At 35.0% G+C, this 23,127-nt stretch overlaps 1 long non-coding RNA gene across 5 annotated transcripts in view; it reads left to right on the top strand.

The window, feature by feature from the left end:
- The window catches only part of LOC102156684, a 40,809-nt gene that overhangs the window by 15,028 nt on the left and 2,654 nt on the right, over positions 1 to 23,127 (top strand). For 2 of the 5 annotated variants that reach the window (XR_005356567.1, XR_005356569.1), the window contains exons 3-4: positions 4,804 to 4,884; positions 21,670 to 21,842. This is a non-coding gene — a long non-coding RNA (uncharacterized LOC102156684). Of the gene's footprint in view, positions 1 to 1,310; positions 1,459 to 4,803; positions 4,885 to 21,669; positions 21,843 to 23,127 lie in introns of all 5 variants that reach the window. The other 3 variants (XR_005356565.1, XR_005356566.1, XR_005356570.1) reach the window with 2 other exon arrangements.

Genomic DNA, 23,127 nt, shown 5'->3' with positions numbered 1-23,127 from the left:
AGATAAGTGAATGACAACCTGGAAAATATCATGTATAAACATTATACACATTATTTGTCATTTGTCTCTTGGTCCCACATTGGTCATTGCATTCTACATGCTGCCTTGTGGCTCTACAGCTAGACACCTTAAACTGCTTTCCCTAGACTCCTTAACTAGCTGGTTTTTTATTAACTTTTTGTCAGTGAAAGATAGATGATTGATATTAAGAGGTAGGGAGAAGGAAAATACATGTTCATTGTCTGGCTCTGAAAGCGGCAGCAGTTGGTGGCCTTGGCACTAGGGCTAGTGACAGGGAGATAATCATGGCCTCCAGCAGCCATGGAAGCGGAAGCACCAGCCCAAATAAGAATTCCCTCTCTGAGGTCTCTCCCCAGCAGTGTCAGTGCCACTTTGGAACTGGAGCTGCTGCAGCTGTACCTACAACCACACAGCAGCAGGTGCAGGCTCATGGCTCCTGCTCAGGGGCATTCATGGCTTTCTCATCTCAGGGTAATATCCTATCATCCTTCTAATTCCTCTAACATTCCCTTCTCTTTTTGGTTCCTTCAGAGGTTCCAAAACTTTATACCCTATTTCGTGTATTAAATTCTCTGAAATAGCCAAAGTGGTTTCTGTTTTTGACTGGATTCTGACTGATAGGGTAAGCCAAAGTCTTGATGTCCTTAATATTTAAACGGAAATAAATAAAAAATTAATGTGCCAATAAAAATGGGTAAAGAAATGAGCAATTTTCTATCAAATAAAAGTGTCTAATGCATGTATATATACACATACATAGTTTGAAACTCACCAGTAATAAAAATGAATTCTCAGTGAGATTTAATTTTTATTCATCAACTGAGAAAGACTAAAGAAATTACATATGCATTATTGCCAAGTGTAAATTAGACAGGAACTTTTATACACTGCTGCTGAGACAAACTTTTCAGAGGACAATTTGGCAATATATACTAAAACTCTTAAAAATGTGCATACATTTGACTCAGCAATTCTTTCTAAGAATTTATCCTAAGGAAATAAATATGAATGTTTCCATGAAGAGTTTATGTTAGTAGTACTTTGTTAACAGTAGTAAAAATTGGGGAGAAATAATCATAGGCAGTTTGTATAAAGTAGGAAATATTTCATATAAAATATGGTGCATTCATAGAAAGGAATAATCTACAGCCATTAAAATTTTATGAAAGAAGAGTATTTATTAACAGAGAGGAAGTGATCATAATATATATTTAGGGAAGTAAAGAAGAATAGGTACTGTATAAAAATCATATTTATCACTGTTATACACATTCATATCTGTTCCACAGAATAATAATACATCAAGGACTCATGATACAATAGAGGTTTCAAGCAAGTAAGATGACAGAACAAAATGAAAACTTTCAAAATAAGCATCTGCGAATTGTTTTATGGGAGGAAGACCTTTCTTACTGGGACTCCTGACAGAGATAGAAGGTAGAATAAAAAAGAGAGTTTGTGGAAAGAGTTTGGTTTGGTTTTGCTCTTTCCCTTTTGAAAAGTGTATCTCCTATGCTGTGATTCCCAATCCCCTGCCATTGCCTCACGTCCACTCACAGGAGCTCTGACGAGGTTCATCAGGTAGCTTGAGAGTCATCCCCAGTGTTTACGAGAGCACCCTGAGCTGCTGTGTGGAACACTCCAAAAGGATGACAAGAACCATGGACATGGTTACTGCCCTGAGGCAGCTAGGCAGGGAGAGGCTATTTGGGAAGTAAACCCTCCCAACTCGGGTGTAAGAATGTACGGGAAAGAGAGCCTAAGGCCATTGTAGAGACTTCCCTTGAAAGCCCAAGGTTCTGCGGCATATGGATTGCAGGAAAAACTAGGGCTGCAGAAAGAATACTCACCTGGAAGACATGCATCCCAGCTATGCAGAGTTGTGGCAGGAGTGGGCGGATGAGAGGGCACCCTAAAGGACCCAGGAAATACCATGGAAGACTAAGTCAGAAATCACATATACCTGCTGCTAGGAAGACCATACCCTCCCCTCTCCACTTCTCCTACCCTGAGCCTTAAACCTGATGATCTCATAAGGTGAGAACAAGCAGTTACAGAGCAGTACAGAGAAGGATATACTAAATGCAGAAAAAAGAAAAACAGGGAGGCACTCTCCCCATGGTGTCCCTGGCCATGAGGAAAGGAAAAAATTCAAATGCTAAAGCTAGTTCACAGTTTTGATTATTTTCTAGGACTATAAAGTTAGAACCACTAAATTAAAACTGTATTTACCATTAAAAATGACTGAAGGTATTTTAATACCAAAGAATAAACAGATAAGAATGTGGAGAGTCTTAGCCAGCGTTCCCAGTTCATCAAGAGGCAAGGAAAAAAAAACTTAATTTCCCACACCAAATACATTTTAATTGTTTCTGGGAGAAAATACATAATTATATTTTTATTGTATTCGGCAAGAAAGAATGGTTTTATATACCAGATACATACTGACATATATAGAGAAAGAGAAGTGAGTCACTTCACTTTGTGATAATTGGGATCTGTGCATTTTCGGTATACATGATATACTCCAATAAAATGTTTCTTGTTAAAAATGGAGACATATTAACCATAATCTCATTTAAATTGGCTCACATGAGAATTTCTGGACAGCCAGTGGCAAGAGTTTTAAAGGTTATTAAGGTTTTAGAAAAATGATTATATCATCATTCAGGTTTTGTCCGTTGGAGGTGAATACTGATTTATAGAGGAATTTCCTGCCACTATGTCCAATTTGTTTTAAGAACAAAAAGCAGGTACACATATCTAGGACAGAATGTACCCCCAAATACCATCTACAGGCATAAGGTCACATGAAATTCCGAACTCAAATACAATAGTGGCACCTGTTTTTTGCAGTTAAGCATCTGACTCTTGGTTTCAGCTCAGGGGGGTGATCTCAGGGTCATTGGATTGAGCTCCCCATCAGGCTGCACACTCAGCAGGGAGTCTGCTTAAGATTCTCTCTCTTTCTCCCTCTACCCCTCCCACCCATGCTCTCTCCCTCTCTTTTGTACTCTCTAAAATAAATAAATAAATCTAAACAAACAAAATCAATTACACTGGAAGCTTCTGTCCATTAGTACAGCCATTTAGAAAAATATATACAAGCTGAATTGTCTCTGAAAACAAAATTCCCTTGTGAGCCCAATTCCCTGAGAGATTGAAGTAACCACTATTTGCTGAGTCTCTGCTGACACTTTGCATAGGGCAGGAGGAAGTCACCTCACTATCTTCTTGCAGTGGCTAAAGCCAGGTTCTTGAGCAAAAGGGGATTAGAAAAGATGAACTGGTTAAAAATTTGGAGAGGTTAACTACGTTACTCACAACTATTACCATATGGCGAAAAACAAAATTAGGATGCTCTTCTAAGAAATCAGCTTTCCTTTGTTTGAATAACTAATTCATCTCTAGAAACAGCTGACTCACACCATGTGAGTCTTACTATGTGTACTTAACCACCAACCCCTTTAAGCTGGATGTCAACCCTGCTGTCTTTTTAGATTCGTTCAGTATGATTGGCTGAAAGTCTATCTCATCTGTGGTGGACTAGTGTTTTTAATAATCACTGCTGGTTATATTTGATCATTTATGGACCATCACACAGTCCTTACCTTGCTGGTCTGATACTCTACTGAATTATCCTAAATGTGGAACTCAGCTCCTATCTCCTGAGTTTCCCCTCAAAGCATCCTTCACACAAGGGTAGACATATATAATCTCTGCATCAGTGCAATAGAGGGTGTTTACATGAACACATGGCTCTACTGCCTCCTCACCTCCCACCTCAGGATTTCTTCCTCTTCCTTCAATTTCCTTACTCTCATGCAGTGTCTGGACCTCTTTTGCTATATTCAAAGACTAATATCTCTGCCAAAAAAAGAACCAACTACTCCCAAACCTACTGTTTCACACAAAAATTCCAAATGTCATTCTCTTGTATCTCACTGTCAGTTTCCCAGAAGGGACAAAAACAGCATAAATTGATTTCCTCTTGGATTTGAATTTTGTATCCCTCTTTACAAAGGCTAGTTGCCTACAGTGGTTTTGTATAAAATGAGAAAAATATATCTTCTCTTATTTTCACTGTTTTTCCTACAATTTCACTGCCCATATCTTAAATTCAATCCCACCTGAACTTGATCTCCCTTGTTAATTTTTTCCTCCCATTTTTGTTTCCTTTTCCCAATTCATGTACTTGCATCAACCTTCCCTTATTGTTTCTTATTATTCCTTTCTTCTGTACTTCATGTTCATTCCCTTATATGTCAAGGTTAGAAAATTTGATTTGAATCCAAGTCATTCTTACTTCAGTGATTTTCTCTCTACTTTATTCAGCTGTCTATACATATGCATCGGTACTGACTACTTTAAAAAAAAAGCAAATTTTATCATGTTTTAAAATGCTTAAAGTTAGCAAAGCACAGTGAATCATTTTACATATGATGCTAAACATAGTTAATGAGAATATAACAATTTGGCAGCACTAAACCTAAATACTATTTGTTATTAGCCTACCAGTTTTAGAGTTCTTTTAAATAAGAGTATATATTCAGTTATAAAAAGTTTTTGTTTATGTTTGCACCATTATAGTCAATGTAAGAAGACATATTCACTACTTGATTTATATATATATACACATACATATATATACATATATATGTATATGTATGATTTATATATATACATACATATAATATAGAGATAGATTTATATTACCTCACATCTTTTATTCAATTAGCAAATTTCCCAATGCATCTACATTATGTTCTGTATTTATTTCAGAGAGAAGAAACAGACATAGCAATATGATAAGAATTAAACTAGAGCTGCATACAAGATGCTGCAGAATAATGAAGGATATAGGTAACATATACAATAATAATATTGGTGATGATGATGACAATAGCTATCATATGGAAAACTTTAAATCAAGTTGCATTTCTATTGGTCTCCATTTTACAGAGGAGGAGAAAAACAGTTTAGGTAGTTTAAATAATTCTAGATTCATATGTAGATTCATGTACTGAAAATATCATTTATTTATTTTTTTAAAGATTTTATTTATTCATGAGACAGAGAGAGGCAGAGACACAGGCGAGGGAGAAGCAGGCTCCATGCAGGGAGCCCGATGTGGGACTTGAACCCGGGACTCTGGATCATGCCCTGAGCCAAAGGCAGATGCTCAATCCGCTAAGCCACCCAGCCGTCCTGAAAATGTCATTTAAATGCAAGATTTGAACACTTGTCTGTCTGTACATTCACAGGACTGTATTGCCTCCATCTGCAATTACACTGTTCTATGAAGTGCATGAATATATATATATATATATATATATATATATATATATATATATTCAGCAGGCCTTATATGGTAGGCTTAAATAGGCTTAAATTATCTTAACTCAATAAAAGCAATTCTAAAAGAAATTTTTATTGGAAAAACATTTTCATATTTTCTGTTTCAAAAGAAAGTGTTTGCCCAGTATATACAATGGAATCTGGTCACTGACACAACTTTTGCCTATTGTGCAAATTAAAATTTCTACCAAATGATTGCTTTTGAAATAAGTTCAGTGCATATTTAGATTGTGGAGTAAGACAGAGAAGGATGAAAGTCTGCCTAAACTGTGCTCAGCCATGTCTTACAGTGGCAGGGACAAACATATGAACATAGTAGTTAAGATAGCACTGCTCACAGCAGTCAGGCTAACTACTAGAGACATTCCTTACAGGGGAATTATAGATATCCTTAAATAGGTAACTCTACATCTTACGTATTGTGATTAATTTAAAAGTCACTCTATGTATTTTACCTCTCAGGATAAACTGGGAAATACTCATCAGTGAATCAATGGTTTATGGGCTTCTAAAATTTTTACCTTGTATGAATGACAACCTGTCATTATAAAATTACTTCAGAAGTGAAATTAGAGTTGTACAAACAAGAACTTGCTTTTGCTTCTTATGAATTGGACCACCTAGTGAATTTATAAGCTAAGACATAATACACCTTTGGTATGAAACGTAAAACCAAAACCATCATTTACGGCATGCAAAAGGAAGCATCACAGGCAAAGAAGAAGCCAACTCTGACCACCAAAATCATCTTAGCTACTAGCACAGTTAACAAAAGTTAACAACTGAATGGTGGATCTGATTCAAGACTATCACATATTCCCTAAGTGAAATTATCTTTTATATAATGCAATATTGGGGAGCACCTCAGCAGCTCAATTTGTTGAGCACTGGACTCTTGATTTCGCTGATTGAACTCAAGAGTAATGAGATTGAGCTCCACGCTGAGCACAGAATCTGCTTGGGATTCTCTTCCCTTTGCTCCTCCCTCTGATGATGCTATTTATCTCTGTCTAAAATAAATAAAATATGTAATTAATGCAACATTGGAATTATGTTACTATTTCTATCAGTGGCATCTCTGCCTAAAATCTTAAAGACATTACATATCCTAGTACTGTGTGTTCGTCCACTATTTCTTATGATTGAGAAATGAATAGCAGATTTTTGTTTTTAACCATTGGTCATGCTTTTCTAACTCCTAGGCAAGAATTTCTGTTTCAGCCAAAGAAAAATGTTTATAGTTATCCATAAATTTGTCAGCACAATTTGAATTTGTCAGCTCACAATTTTAAGTGTCCTCAAAAGCCCTTTTTTTACATTTGGAAAGTCCATTCCATTCTTCTCTACTCATTGCATCTTTGCTTACAGCTTGCTCACAAATCACTTCTGCATAAAACCATTCTAAGTGATCTACCTTCAGATCTGATTATCCTGCTTACAGCTTCGCTTAGCACTTATTTTGAAAGTTTTTTAGAAATCTTACTTGTTAGCAGTTTTTCTTGTAGTATTTTTTATTTTCCTACATAAACTTACTTTGTAACACCTTGAATGAAAACTTACACATTTTCTAGTCTTGTACCTTCCCAGAGCATATTTCAAATGTCTAGCTTTAACTACTTACTTAGGATTCTTTACACTAACTCCCACTTTCTTCACAGCCTTCTCCCCCAAAAGACTATGTATACAACTAAAAGGAAAAAGTACTTGCCTGCTGATTTAAATTCTCTAGTACAATCCTGAGAAAAACTTGCAGTACATTTGTTTATTGAGCACTTAATACCAACAACAAAGATAATAAAATGTTTTTATTAAATTATGTACTATGTGTCAGAGAGTGTTAAGCAGAATATATATTTAACTGAGAGCAACTATCATGTACAATATTATCTCCACTTCAAAGACAAAGAAATTGAGTCCTTATTTAAGTAATTTGGCCAAGGTCACACAAATTACACGAAATGGCCAACATTCTAATCAAGGTTTGTCTGAATCTAAAACACATTCTAATTCTTATGTATGAATGGTTTTCCTGCCAACGTGTGAGTAATCAGAGCAGATAGTTCAAACAAACATCAACTGTAAAACAAATGTGTACTGAGTATTGTATCCACACTCTAAGAACGTGATCAGATGATGAACCAAAGTGTTTTCTCTTGCTGGCGTAAGCTTCACGAATTGTGTCATTAATACATTTTCTCTGATGACAGTATTAATACTAGATACATTTTAATATAGCATATTAATTTTTACTCAAATTGTTTAGAATATGACTTTTTTCTTATCAATTCTCTCTTAAGCTGAATTTCAAAGTTATGTTGCCTAAATAAGTGAAGCTTATCTTTATTTTTTTATAGTTTTAAGTGTTTTTGCCAGCACCTGTATTTTATAGTTAAAAGAGAACTAACCTAGAGTCTGCCCTGATGAGTTGTATCCTGATTTGGTCACTGAATAACTATGGGCCACATACAAATTATATAGGCCTTCTGGACTTAAGTTTCTTATTTATAGATACAAAGGATTAGAAATGATTATCTTTGTAATATTACACAGTTATAATAGAAGACAAAAAGTTTAATATCTAGTTGGAATACAGGGGTACATATATTTATTATATAAATAATGTAAATTAAAACCTACAAGTGAGGTGAACCAATGAGGAAATGACAATGCTATTATGTGATCCTTAGGCTTATTTTTAAAAACTGGGATACAGAAAACAAAACAAAACGATCTGAGTTCTACCCAAACATATATATGGGCAAGTCAAACTAACTCTCTTAGAACCTGTATCTTAAAAAGCAAGTCTACTTATCACAGCTCTAAAAGGCAAACAGGGAAATAGTGGTAGAAAAACTAACCCCTGCCAGCCATCATTGAACCCTCAAACACTAAGCAGTTTCTCTAAGAATGAAAGAGGTGGATGGCAGTGGCTTTTCTTGGACTATGGTTCATTGACATCAGAACCCAATTTCAGATGCTATATAGGAGGTATTTGATGACCTAAGCCCTGGTGCCACGTTGCCTGAGTTTAAATGATGGCTGCACACTCACTATCTCTGTGACCATTGTTATGCTTTGGTTTCCTCGTCTTTGTATATTAATATTTCTACCTCATAGAGTTACTGTGAAGATTAACTTAAGTTAACATAGGAAAAGCATTCTGGAAGTGCTTTATTAATCATTAAATAAACGTAACTTATATTAGTGGAAAGTACAAGCTAAAGATACCTATGCATCAGCTTGTGACCAGAGGCATTCTTCCTGTAGAAGATTTCTTTCTGGCATTAGTGTGGTGATGCTTTTTACCAGTCCGTCTCCTGAAAGAATGCTATATCAAGATCAGTCTTATTTTTAATTGTCATAATCACAACTGACATGGGAATCTACTCTCTGTTTCCAAAATTGTATTAGTGGAACAAATTTTAACAACAAAGAATGTGCCCTTATCAGTTCTCCTTTGCCCAAAATAAAATGTCCATAGTAATATCTTCCCACTGAAATAAAAGTGTATACTTATTTACATAGATGATAAGTAATCTGGACTGATTAGAATTATCAAATTTTGATCAGATTAACTCTAAAAGATTTGATAGTGGGAGTGAACTTTTAAAAAAACAAATAAGGAAATGATAAAGATAAATGAGGAATGTATTTCAGAGTTATGGCTTGATGAAATTAAGAGTGGATTTGTTGAACAGTTTGTTGAACAATACATGTGACCAGGATTTTAAAAAAAATAAGACAACCTCCTAAATATGAAAAAAAAAAAAACTTTTTTTCAGGGGAGTTGATGTAAATTCTGGAAACCTATTTCTTTGCATTACTCAGAACAAACTCTAATCTAGACACATCTCATTAATTTCAAATATTTTGGATCTATAAAGCATATCAAATAAATGATAAACTATCTAAGAATGCATAAAGAATGGGTAAGCAAAGCTAAGCCAGTAAAAATCTGCTGCATAAATGAAGGTATCATATATTGAAGTCTGTCTAACATGAGACAAAACCAAATCCTCAGGCACCTGCAATAATTTCAGGGTGATCAGCTCCTCAAAAAATGAAACCAACTTGGACCTATCAAAATAAGAAAAAAACAGAACAAAAATAGGCCTCTTAGCCAAAGTGAAAATGAAAACTGAGAAATACCACACCAGGAAGCTTTCTCCAACACCCAGTTTGAAAGTCCAGAAAAGAGAAATCCTTTTTGGAAAGCTTTTGAGATATAATTACTTAAACTTTGTTTATAGTGGCACAATGAAGTCTTTTTCTGTTCTTACCTTGCCAAAAACTAAAACCCTAAATGGATTAGGAATATCAACAGCTGAAATACAGAAAACCTTAGAGTAGAAAGATGCCAAAAAGTATGAAATGTTTCTATTTCCTCCTTTGAGTTAGCAGCTGGACTCTCCATTAAGTTCTTTCAACTTTATCCGTGCTCCCCCTCTTAAAAATCGCTTTTGTCAGTTGCTTTCAAGTTTTCCACTTTGCATCAAGTTAATAGTATTATGGAATATACCATCAGGAGTTACCTTCCTAGTTTTCTCAATATATGTAATATTTGACATATTTGCTAACAAACTTTATAGTCTTGAGCTCCCTCACAAATTTTCTCCATATTCAGTTAATTTAAAAGTAATTAGATTTATAATTATACTTGACCTATAAACATTAACTGTGAGATATTTTACATCTTATTTTGAATCGTAAATGCTATGATTTTGAATTTCCCTATTTCATTTCCATGAAATAACTTTTTTTCTCATGAAAAAATTATTTTAAAAATGAAATAAGTACATATTTTGCACTGAATCTGTTTTATTTCTTCTGTGTATGTGCCTACTATTAACAAATAATTACATGTGGTAGTTCCGTGTCCACAACTAATTTACACATGGGGAATTCTGAATAATGATCCTGGCAGACTCCAGATTTATGAAGCTCAGCTGCTTTAATGACCACAACTATGTTGCCAAACCTCTTTTATTTGTCTCCAGGCCTCTCCTTGTAAATCACAGTCCTCTTTTTTCAGCCCCACCTGGTTATCCTAACTCTGCACTATCCTCATTTTTAACCAACACACCTAAAAACTTTCCTTATGAAGACCTGCACCTAACCTGCTTCCTTCCCTTTCCTGATCAGGCTAATTGGTCTGGTTGCATATGCCTTTTTTTTTTTTTTTTTTTAATCTCCTGCTGTCATGTTGGTTTTCATTCCACCCATCTCTGTTCTCCTCCCTGGAGGTTGGGCCACCCTGTTCTCCCTATTATGAAAATTCCAAATGCCATAGAGGAATCCAAGTCTTACCATTTTAGTACACACACACGGGCACCCACATATGTGTAAAAATACATATATATAAATAAGTAAATTTATATATATATAGTTATGTGTCCTGCTTATATTAAGCACGAAACATAAAATTCCTGTCATGTAAGCATTCTTGACCTACTCATCTAGAAATGAATTTTAATTGTTATGATCTGGCATTAATAAACATGGGTGGCCACATATCATTTATGAAAATAGCACCTTATTTCATAATGGTGGTTGATTCAGAAGCAAAGCCTCACAGCTTAAGACAGCTAGTACTGCCTAAGCTGTTTCTTAAATTTTGTGGATCCATAACCCAATTTTTTGGATTAATAACTTGAAAAAAGGGTTTTGCTATTAAACACTGACATTCCTTATTACCTAATAAAATTTATTCCATGTTCTGATACAGTCAATTTTATTATAAAACAATAATGGGGCTCTGACCTAGTTATACAATAGATTTTTAATGTCAACCAAAACAATCCTAACTTTAATTGAGAATACCTTTTGTCTCTAATACTGCTAATATCCAAGGTAAATATTTTGATATATTAATTTCAAGTATGTTTATAATCTTTCTTTTGAAAAATAATATATATTGGCCATAATAAATTTAGGAAATACAAAGAAAGGTAAAACTAAATGTAAATATCCCAAACTACTTATATATAGAAATAACACTGACAATAACTGAAGATCTCCTTCCAATCATGATATGGATAGGATGGATAATTCATACAATAAAGCATATAAGAGAAATAAACATTTTACATACAGTGTAGATTATCTTTTCTACTTAAAAATAGCTCCTGAACCTCTCTTATGCCGTTGTGTCCTTCTGTACTATGCTATCTAATTACAGCCTCACAGTCTCTCAACCATTCAACACACTGTCCTTTTTAGTATTTTCTAGATATCAAACAACTTGTAGCAGTATTAATTATTATTTCTAAATTACATGTCTTCCATTTTTTAGACTTTTTTAAAAGATTTTATTTATTCATGAGAGACACAGAAAGAGAGGCAGAGACACGGGGAGAGGGAGAAGCAGGCTCCATGCAGGGAGCATGATGTGGGACTTGATCCTGGAACTCCAGAATAATGACCTGAGCCAAAGCCAGGTGCTCAACCACTGAGCCACCCAGGTGTCCCTTAAACTTTTTTTTAATTCAGTTGTAACCTGATTTTTAAATTTTATTTAGCTTTAACTATGGACAATTCATTTTAATGTTCATTGCTCCTCCTTTTCTGTTATCAGTTTTCAATTCATAAACACTTTATTTTTCAGTAATTTATGTAATTATTAAAAAATTCATAAATTATGTTTCTGAACATCTACATATTTGAGTATGTACTTTGTTGGCTCAAATTTCTAAAAATCAAGTTAATTGAGTCTAAAAATATTGAGTACAAGGGTGCCTTGGTGGCTCAATCGATTAAGCATCTGCCTTCTGCTCAGGTCATGATCCCAGGGTCCTGGGGTTGAGTCCCATGTTGGGCTCTCTGCTCAGCGGGGAGTCTGCTTCTTTCTCTGCCCCTCCCTCTGCTCATATTCTCTCTCACTCTTCTGCTGGCTCTCTCAAATAAATAAATATAACCTTTCAAAAACATTGAGTATAAGCTTTTATATGTCAAAGCTCTCCTTTTTAAATTTAACTTATTATTGCAGAAGAAAAATGTGTTGTTATACTAGTAACTCATTTTTATATTCAACAGTTTTCCAACTTGGTATTTTTTATAGTATTTTCATGTGTGTTTATGTGTAAGTACAACTTTAAAATTCAGCAGGTACAAAAATTTATATTCTTACTATGTCTACTGAAACATTGTGAAATTTTTAATCTGAAAGATCAACCTGATTTATTCATCTCTGGAAAAATTACTTATGTTCTAGGTTTGATTAATTATATCTGAAAACTTTTTTTTTTCTCATTTTCTTTTTATCCTAAATATTTCTTTAGGTCATTTTCAGGCATGTAATATGTCCATTTGACTTAAATGAAGCTGTCCCTTTGCTGCCATGTAGTACAATATGTTTTGGAACTCTATTTTTCTTATTCATTAACACTTAAAATATTATATGTTGGCTAATTGAATTTAAATTTTAAAAAACACTTAAAATAAGATTTATAGGTAACATTTGCCAGTAAATGTATACCAGTATAGGCAGATCCCATTTTATTTCATGTTCTAACCCAGAGATCAGCAAACTTTTTCGGCATGGAACCCAATAGAAAATATTTGAGGCTTTGAAGGCCATACAGTCCCTGCCACAGCTACTCAACTCCATTATGTAGCCAAAGACAATATGTAAATAAATGAGCATGGATGTGTTCCAGTGAAACTATAATAACAGTTAGGTGGGCCAAATTTGGCCTTCAGGGCATAGTTTGCCAACTTCTGCTCTAATTTATAAGGTGCTATTGGCTGTCTCCTCTTAATTATAACTAGAAAACCATTTGATACACAGATCTAACATGATGACCTGCCTCTGCATGTAGTACTCTAGTATTCTAGTGCAATACTTTAGTATCTAGTACAGTGCTCTAGTACAACACAGCTACTGTGTTAACCCAGGGAGCTTTTCTACTTCCAGTGCCTCTATCTGACATTTGAACTTATACATGCTCAAAAAAACTTCATACTCTGGCATCTTCTGTTATCATAGATCTTCTTCAACTACTTATCTGTCTCACTTTTAGCTTGTGGGGACTATTTATCCAACATGCAGATGAGCAAGGCTGTGTAATATTCGGTTACCATCTCTATTAGTTACTTATTGTTGCATAATAAATTATCACAAAGTTAGCAACTTAAAAACAGCACACATTTGTTACTTTACCATTACCATGGATCAAGAATCTGGGCATAGCTTAATGATGTTCTCTGTGTAAGCCCTTATGAGACTACAGTGCAAATAATGGCTAATTAGTGCTCTCATCTGAAGGCTTAACTGGGGAAGAACTCACTTCTAAGCTCACTTAAGTTGCTAGCAGCATTTCTTTGCTTATAGTTGTAGGATTGAGGGCACCACTTTTTTGCTGGCTGTTTTCTGGGGGAACTCTCAGTTTGTATAGGTTACCCACAGTGCTTTGCTTGGGAGCTTTCTCAGAATGAAAAAGTACTTTTTCAAGCCAACAAAGAGAGTCTCTAAAAGCAGTTTACTTGCAAAATAGATTCTTATGTAAGGTGATTTGATCATGGGAATGACGACATTCCATCATTTTTGCACATTCTGTTGCTAGTACCAAGTATAAACAGCAGGAGGCAGAGGTGATAGGGCCACCTCAGAATATATCTGGAACACTAGTGACACTATGCATCTAAATTAGGAAATAAAGAACAATAAATGTATGAACTATTTTTTGCCTTTGAATTTTCATCTGTTTTATAGGAAACATGTATATACCACAGGCTTCTGGAAAGTTATGAAATGTAATTGCCTGATTTGGAAAATACATTGTTAGTTTTTTTTTTAAGATTTTATTTATTTATTCATAAGAGACACAGAGAGCAAGGCAGAGACACAGGCAGAAGGAGGGAGCCTAATGTGGACTTGATCCCAGGATCCCTGGATCACACCCTGAGCCTAAGGTAGATGCTCAGCCACTGAGACACCTAGTTGCCCTTTTGTATCTTTTCTAATCTTCAAAATTATTACTGGTGGAAGTTGTTAAAGGCTGTATTTGATACTTTTAGCCAGGTGGCATTTTAAAGCAGAGATCTCTAGGACCAGCCAATGAAAGTAGTAATTCATTTGAAACATCTTGTCAGGAAGGCAGAACTTTTCTGTGTCAGTTTAATAGAGGTAAATTCCTTTTAGGCAGCAACTGCTCAAGCATGATGGTTTGAATCCAAAGGTATCATCATGATATCTTGTAACAGAATAGCTTGACAAAATGACCTATGCTTACCAAGGTTTGCCAAAGCACACTCATTATGTTTAGAAGCTACCTTGACAAGGCTAGTTCACATATGCTGTATTTCAAGCTATTGTAGCTCTGATATTTACTAGAAAGGCAAAGGACAAGAACATAAGTCAGAATGGCTTGGCTAAATGAAGTTCAAGGACAAGTAAGTGGTGGTTATTAAAACTTGAGTCAGTCGTCTACTGATTTCATGTTCTTGAATCATTATTACATTCTTTACACTGCACAGTTTACCTACCAGTCATTAACAAAATAGTTTTCTGAAAATGTAACTTATATAACTTTTAAGGCTTATCTTACACACATATCCCTAAGATTTTCTTTTTAAAATTTTACTAAATTGGTTGGTTGGGTCTTTAATATTTAATGACTATTAAATATTAGACTTTGTTTTTTAAAAAAGTATTATGAAATAGATCAGATATTCTTAAAGACTAAAAATTAGTATAGGAGACCTGTGTATCCTCAATCCAACATACAAAGTGTTGAAATCATGAATATGACACTTAAAAATTCCATTTCTACCACTTCTCATAATACTTAACCATTTTCAAAAATTTAGATGTCATTTCCATCTATTTCTTTTTATAATTTTTCTGAAAAGTATATTCATACCAACATTATTGTTTTACATTAATATATTTTTACATAGTCTATTCTTATATATGTAACATTATGCAACTATTTTGTTCAATACATTCCTGAGATTAACTTGCATTATTATATAAACAATAAATAATTTATTTTCATTTCTCTGTATAAATCCATCGTATATATAACAACAGTTTAGAATCCATTCTCTCTTTTTTTTAAGAATTATATTTATTTATTCATGAGAGACACACAGAGAGAGGGAGAGACATAAGTAGAGGGAGCTGTGAAGCCTGATGTAGGACACGATTCCAAGGACCCCAGGATCACAACCATAGCCAAAGGCAGACACTTAACCATTGAACCACCCAGGTGTCCCTAGAATTCATTCTCCTGCTGTTGGACATTTAAGTTGTTTTGTTTCTTTTCCCTATTTAAAAACACTGCTACCTGGGACACCTGGGTGGCTCAGCGGTTCAGCGCCTGCCTTCGGCCCAGGGCATGATCCTGGAGACCCGGGATTAAGTCCCACATCGGGCTTCCTGCAGGGAGCCTGCTTCTTCTCCCTATGCCTGTCTCTCTCTCTCTCTCTCTCTCTCTCTGTCTCTCATGAATAAATAAAATCTTAAAAAAAAACACCACCACTAGAAACATTCTTGCCTATTTATGTCTCCCAGTACAAATATGGGAAAGATTTTCTGTGTCTATAACTGAAGGTGAAGTTAATGTGCTATATGGTAAGTGCATCTTCAAATTTTCTAAATATTGCCAAATTGCTCTCCACTCTACCAATTAATGAATTAGAATTAGCAATTGTTTATAGTATGTGTTTTTGTATCATAAAACCCTTCACTAACAAAGAGGTTTATTCTTTGATATATATTTAATAACTTTAAAGTTGTTTATGAAATAAGGGTGAAATTTTATTGTTTTTAATTATAGATAACTAAAGGTAACAAAACTGTTTTTTGTCCAAGATACTATTAAGCTATGTGAGTATCATATTACAACCTAATATTTGTTAGGTTAAGCCTCACTAAATTGTTCTCTGAAATTTTCTTGGCTTCTCTTAGTCATTTCCTTTCTGTATAATGGTGAAAATCGTATGTCAAATTTAAAAAAACAACTGAAAGAATTTTTATTAGAATTGTGAGAAATTTATGAAATTTATGAATTAATATAAAGATAATTACCATACTTAGGATATTTTTCCTCTCATAAATATGTTATATATTGTAATATATTTATTTTTCATGTCTTTAAATAAAGATTTTAATGTTCTCCATAAACATTATTGTACAGCTAGTGTTGAAGTTATTTTGAGACATTTTTATAATTATTATTGCTATTTTGGTTATTTTTTTTTGCTATAAATGCTTTTTAAAAAATTTTTTCAACTAATTAATATATAATGTATTATTGGTTTCAGAGGTAGAGATCAGTGATTCATCAGTCTTTTTATAACACCCAGTGGTTACCATGTCATTACATCACATACCCACCCTCCTTAATGTCCATCACCCAATTATCCCATCCTCCATTCCTCTCCCTTCCAGTGACCCTCTGTTTCCTGTGATTAAGTCTCTTATGGTTTGTCTCCATCTCTGATTTTGTCTTATTTTATCTTTTCTTCTCTTCCTCTATGATCCTCTGTTTTGCTTCTTAAATTCAACATATGAGAGAGATCATATGATAATTGTCCTTCTCCCATTGACTTATTTTGCTTAGCATAATACCCTCTAGTTCCTTCATTGCAAATGGCAAAATTTGCATTCTTTTTTTTGAAGGCTGAGTAGTATTCAAGTGTGTGTGTGTGTGTGTGTGTGTGTGTGTGTGTGTGTACCACTTTGTTTATCCATTCATCTGTCGATGGACATCTGGGTTTTTCCATAGTTTGGCTATTGTGGACATTGCTGCAATAAACATTGGGGTGCAGATACCCCTTTGGATCACTACATTTGTATCTTTGGGGCAAATACCTAGTAGTATTTTGCTACTAGTAGCAATTGCTGGGTCATGTGGTAGCTCTATTTTAAATGTTTTGAGGTATCTCTGCAGTGTTTTCCAGAGTGACTTTACCCGGTTGCATTCCCACCAACAATATAAGAGTGTTCCCTTTTCTCTGCCTCCTTGCCAACATCTGTCACTTCCCTGACTTGTTCATTTTAGCCATTTTGATTGGTGTGAGGTGGTATCTTATTGTGGTTTTGATTTGGATTTCCCTGAGGATAAGTAGTGTTGAGCATTTTTTCTGTATCTGTTGGCCATTTGTAGGTCTTTGGAGATATGTCTGTTCATGTCTTCTACCCATTTCTTGATTGGATAATTTGTTCTTTGGGTGTTTAAGTTCTTTATATATTTTGGATACTAGCCCTTTATCTGATTTGTCATTTGAAGATATCCTTTCCCATTCTGTTGGTTGTCTTTTGATTTTGTTGACTGTTTCCTTTGCTGTGCAAAAGCTTTTTATCTTGATGAAGTCCCAATAGTTCATTTTTGCCTTTGTTTCCCTTGCCTTTAGAGACGTGCCTAGTAAAGAGCTGCTGAGGCCAAGGTCAAAGAGGTTGCTGCCTGTATTCTCCTCCAGGATTTTGATGGATTCCTGTCTCACATTTAAGTCTTTAATCTATTTTGAATCTATTTTTGTGTGTGGTATGAGGAAATAGTCCAGTTTCATTCTTCTGCATGTGGCTGTCCAATTTTCCCAGCACCATTTGTTGAAGAGACTTTTTGCCATTGGATATTCTTTCCTGCTTTGTCGAAGATAGGTTGACCATAGAGTTGAGGGTCCATTCCTGGATTCTCTATTCTATTCCATTTAACTGTGTGTCTGTTTTTGTGCCAGAACCATACTGTCTTGATGATCACAACTTTATAGTAGAACTTGAAGTTTGGAATTGTGATGCCACCAGTTTTGGTTTTCTTTTTCAACGTTCATTTGGCTATATGGAGTCTTTTCTGATTCCATACAAATTTTAGGATTATTTGTTCCAATTCTATGAAATAAGTTGATGGTATTTTGATAGGGATTGCATTGAATGTAAGGATTGCTCTAGGTAGCATGCACATTTTAACAATATTTGTTCTTCCAGTCAATGAGCATGGAATGTTTTCCCATTTCTTTGTTTCTTCCTCAATTTCTTTCATGAGTGTTCTATAATTTTTTGAGTACAGATCCTTTACTTCTTTAGTTAGGTTTATTCCTAGATATCTTACGGTTTTTGGTACAATTATAAATGGGAATGACTCCTTAATTTCTCTTTTTTATGTCTCATTGTTAGTGTATAGAAATGCAACTGACTTCTATGCATCTATTTTAAATCCTGTATGAGTTCTAGCAATTTTGGAGTGGAGTCTTTTGGTTCTCCATATTGAGAGTATCATGTCACCTGCAAAATATGAGAGTTTGACTTCTTCTTTGCTGATTCGGATACCCTTTATTTATTTTTGTTGTCTGATTGCTGAGGGTAGGACTTCTAGTACTGTGTTGAACAGCAGTGGTGATAGTGGACATCTCTTCCATATTCCTGACCTTAGGGGAAAAGCTCTCAGTTTTTCCCCATTGAGAATGATATTCACTTTGGGCTTTTCATATATGGCTTTTATGATATTGAGGTATGTTCCCTCTATCCATACATTGTGAAAAGTTTTAATCAAGAAATGATGCTGTACTTTGCCAAATGCTTTTTCTACATCTATTGAGAGGATCATATGGTTCTTATCCATTCTTTTATTAATGTAGTGTATCACATTGATGGATTTATGGATGTTGAATACCCTTGCAGCCCAGAAATAAATTCCAGTTGGTCATGGTGAATAATCCTTTTAATGTACTGTTGGATCCTATTGGCTAATATTTTGATGAGAATTATAGCATCTGTGTTCATCAGGCATATTGTTCTGTAATTCTCCTTTTTGGTGGGTCTTTGGTTTTGGGATCAAGGTAATGCTGGCCTCATAGAGTTTGGAAGTTTTCCTTCCATTTCTGTTTTTTGAAACAGCTTCAGAAGAAGCTATTCTGGTATTAATTATTCTTTGAATGTTTGGTACAATTTCACTGTAAAGCCTTCCAGCCCTGGACTTTTGTTTCTTGGGAGATTTTTGATTATTGCTTCAATATCCTTATTTGTTATGGGCCTGTTCAGGTTTCTGTTTCTTCCTTTTTCAGTTTTGGTAGTTTATAGGTCTCTTGGAATGCATCCATTTTCTTCCAGATTGCATAATTTGTTGGCATATAGTTGCTCATAATATATTCTTACATAGGTGTTGGTTGTGATCTGCCTTCTTTCATTCATGATTTTATTTATTTGGGTCCTTTCTCTTTTCTTTTTGATAAATCTGGCCAGGGATTTATCAATCTTACTAATTCTTTCAAAGAACCAGGTCTTAGTTTTGTTGATCTGTTATACTGTTCTTTTGGTTTCTATTTCATTGATTTCTGATCTAATCTTCAAAATTTCTTTTCTCCTTCTGGGTTTAGGCTTTATTTGCTTTTCTTTCTCCATCTTCTTTAGGTATAAGCTTAGCTTGTGAATTTTAGACCTTCTTAGTTTCTTGAGAAGGGCATGTGTTGCTGTATACTTCTCTCTTTGCTGCATCCCAGAGGTTTTGAACATTGTGTTTTCTTAATCATTTGTTTCCATAGAATTTTTAATTCTTCTTTAATTTCCTGGCTGACCTATTCATTCTTTAGTAGGATGCTCTTTAGCACCCATGTATTTGAGTTCTTTCTTTCCAAATGTCCTCTTGTGATTGAGTTATAGTTTAAAAGCATTGTGTTTTGAAAATATGCGGGGAAGCATCTCAATCTCTTCGTATTGGTTGATACCTGATTTGTGACCCTGTGTGTGATCTGTTCTGAGAAAGGTTGCATGTACACTCGGAGAAGAACGTGCATTCTGTTGCTTCAGAACCCTTGTTTCCTTGTGATCTTTTCCCTTCTCTTCTTTTACATGATAAATGGGCAGTTGATCTAAAAGAAATATGCCTCATGCAAGTTTCATAGAATAAGGAGAGAAGCTTTTGCACCTTTCATGCACCTTCTGCTTAGGTGATCTGTCCATTTCAGTGAGTGGGGTGTTAAAGTCTCCTACTATTACTATTGTATTTTTTATGTATTTCTTTAATTTTTTTATTAATTGTCATATAAATTGGCTGGTCCCATGTTAGGGGCATAAATATTTACAATTGTTAGATCTTCTTGTTGCATAGACCCTTTAATTATGATACAGTGTCCTTCCTCATCCCTTATTACAGTCTCTGGTTTCAAATCTAATTTATCTAACATAAGGATTGCCACCCCAGCTTTATATTGATGTACATTATCATGATAAATGGTTTTCCACCCCCTCAATTTAAATCTGGAGGTGTCTTTGGTTCTAAAATTAGTCTCTTGCAATCAGCATATTGATGGGTCTTGCTTTTTTATCCATTCTGATACCCTGTGTCTTTTGATGAGAGATTTTAGCTCATTTATATTCAGAGTAGCTATTGAAAGATAGGAATTTAGTGCCTTTGTATTACCTGTAAAGTCACTGTTTCTGTATATTGTCTCTGTTCCTTTCTGGTCTGTGTTACTTTTAGGCTGTCTCTTTATTTAAAGGATCCCTTTTAATATTTCTTATAAGGCTCATTTAGTGATCACAGATTCCTTTAAATTTCTGTTTGTCCTGGAAGGTTTTTATTTCCCTTCTATTTTGAATGACATCCTATCTGGAAAAAGTATTCTTGGCTGCATATTTTTCTCATTTAGCATCCTGAATATATCATGCCAGCCCTTTCTGGCCTGCCAGATCTGTAGATAGGTATGCTGCCAGTCTAATGTTTCTACCCTTATGGTTATGGACCTCTTGTCCCAAGCTGCTTTCAGGATTTTCTCTTTGTCTCTGAGATTTGCAAGTATCACTATTACATGTCAGAGTGTTGACCTATTTGTATTAATTTTGAGGGAGGTCCCCTGGGCCTCCTGGACTTAGTTGCCTGTTTCCTTCCCCAGATTAGGGGAAGGATAATTCCACTATAATTTGCTCGAATATACCTTCTGTGGCCCCCCTTGCCTCTTCTGAGATACCGATTATTCTAATATTGTTTTGCTTTATGGTATCACTTATCTTTCAAACTCTCCCCTCATGATCCAGTGGCGTTTTTTTCTCTTTTTTTCTCAGCTTCTTTATTCTCCATCATTTTGTCTTTTATATCACTAATTTTCTCTTCTGCCTCATTTATCCTAGCAGTTAGAACCTCCATTTTTTATTACCTTTCCTTAATAGCATTTTTTATTTTGACTTTAGTTCTTTTATTTCTCCAGAAAGGGATTCTCTGGTGTCTTCTATGCTTTTTTTAAGCCCAGCTGTTATCCTTATAATCATTATTCTGAACTTCAGTTCCAGCATTTTACTTATGTATAGACATGATTAGATCGCTGACAGTAATGCCTCTTGTTCTCATTTTTGAGGTTTTCCTGTCTTGTCATTGTGTCCAGAGAAGAACAGATGAATGAGAGAACAGAAAATGACAACAATGACTCCAGAGAAATATATGCTAAACAAATCAGAAGAGACCCAAAATTGAAAAAAAAAAAATTTAAAAAAGAATATAATGAAAAAAAAGAAGAATATAATGAGACAGGTGAACAGAATAGAGGAATATGCTGAATCCTGTGTATACTTTGGTCTGTTTATTAGAAAACTAAATCTGAAAATTGTAACAAAAGAAAAACTTACATATTTGCCAAAAAAAGTAATACACTGGAAGGATAGAATGCAACCGTAAAAATGAAAATTAAAAAAAAAGATATTTAAAAAGAGTGAATCAAATAAGAAACTGGTTGAAAAGAAAGATAAAAAAATTAAAATTGAAAGACCAAAAAATGTGGAACCCCCCCCCCCCCCCATGAATTCTATATGCTGTATTCCCCTAGCCCTGGAGTTCTGCAGTTTTCAAGGATCAGGGTAAACTGATTGTTCTTGCTGTTCCTCTGGGGGCATGCGACCCCCCCCCCCACCTTTTGGAGCCTCCAAACCCTGAAGACCCCTGCCCAGCATTCCCTTACGCCTCCTCCCCCAGGAGAGCAAGGGGAGTCCCACGGGTTCTGCCATTTGTCAGATCCCTGCTCAGAGAGCAGTCACCTGAACTGTACCAGGTTCTCAGTTCATGCAGTCTAGTCTGAGAGCCCCCTCCTGGACTGGCTGATGACAACTGGCTTTCCCACTGATGCCTGGGAATCTGCTGCACTCAGCCACCCCTAGTCTTCCTGTGACCCCCAGGATCCTGAAACCACACTGTCCCCCCACAAATTCCGCCCCCTCTTTGCTGCCTGAGCTCCTTCACCAGAGCAGACTTCTAGAAGTTCTGATTTTGCACTCTGCTGCTCCACCACTTTCTGGTAGCCTGCTGCTGGGGATCCCTCCCCTTCTCTCATTTATCTTTCATATATCACCTTGATTCGCTTCTCTGCACCTTCTACCTTGCAGAAAGTAAAAGAAAGCTTTTCTGTTCGTAGAGTTGCAGCTATTCATATTCTTGGATCTCCGGTTGAGTTCTCAGGTGTTCAGAATGATGTAATAGCCATCTAGCTAAATTCCTGGGACCAGACAAAACTAAGGTCTCCTCAATTATTGCTATTTTAAATGGTAATTTATATATTTTAAATGGTTCGTGATGATGTATAAAAATTAAATTTTATTTTCGACTTTGTATATTATATTTAGAAAACTTACTAATCGTCACTCATTAATAGCCTTAATTTGTCTATAAGATCTCTGTGCTTTACTTGAAAACTATTATAATTGTAAATGATAAAAAATGTATTTAAAAATTCAAGGTCTTTGAAAATCTTATACCTTTCGTTTCCTTCTTGTCATTCAATATTACACAGGTCCATCATTACCATGTTAAATAGAAATAATAATGA

This window comes from Canis lupus, chromosome 3 (genome assembly GCF_011100685.1).
Source record: "Canis lupus familiaris isolate Mischka breed German Shepherd chromosome 3, alternate assembly UU_Cfam_GSD_1.0, whole genome shotgun sequence".
In the NCBI taxonomy this organism is placed as follows: Eukaryota; Metazoa; Chordata; class Mammalia; order Carnivora; family Canidae; genus Canis; species Canis lupus.
The sequence above is the reverse complement of the archived record's forward strand: the minus strand, read 5'-3'. Positions and strand labels throughout refer to the sequence as shown.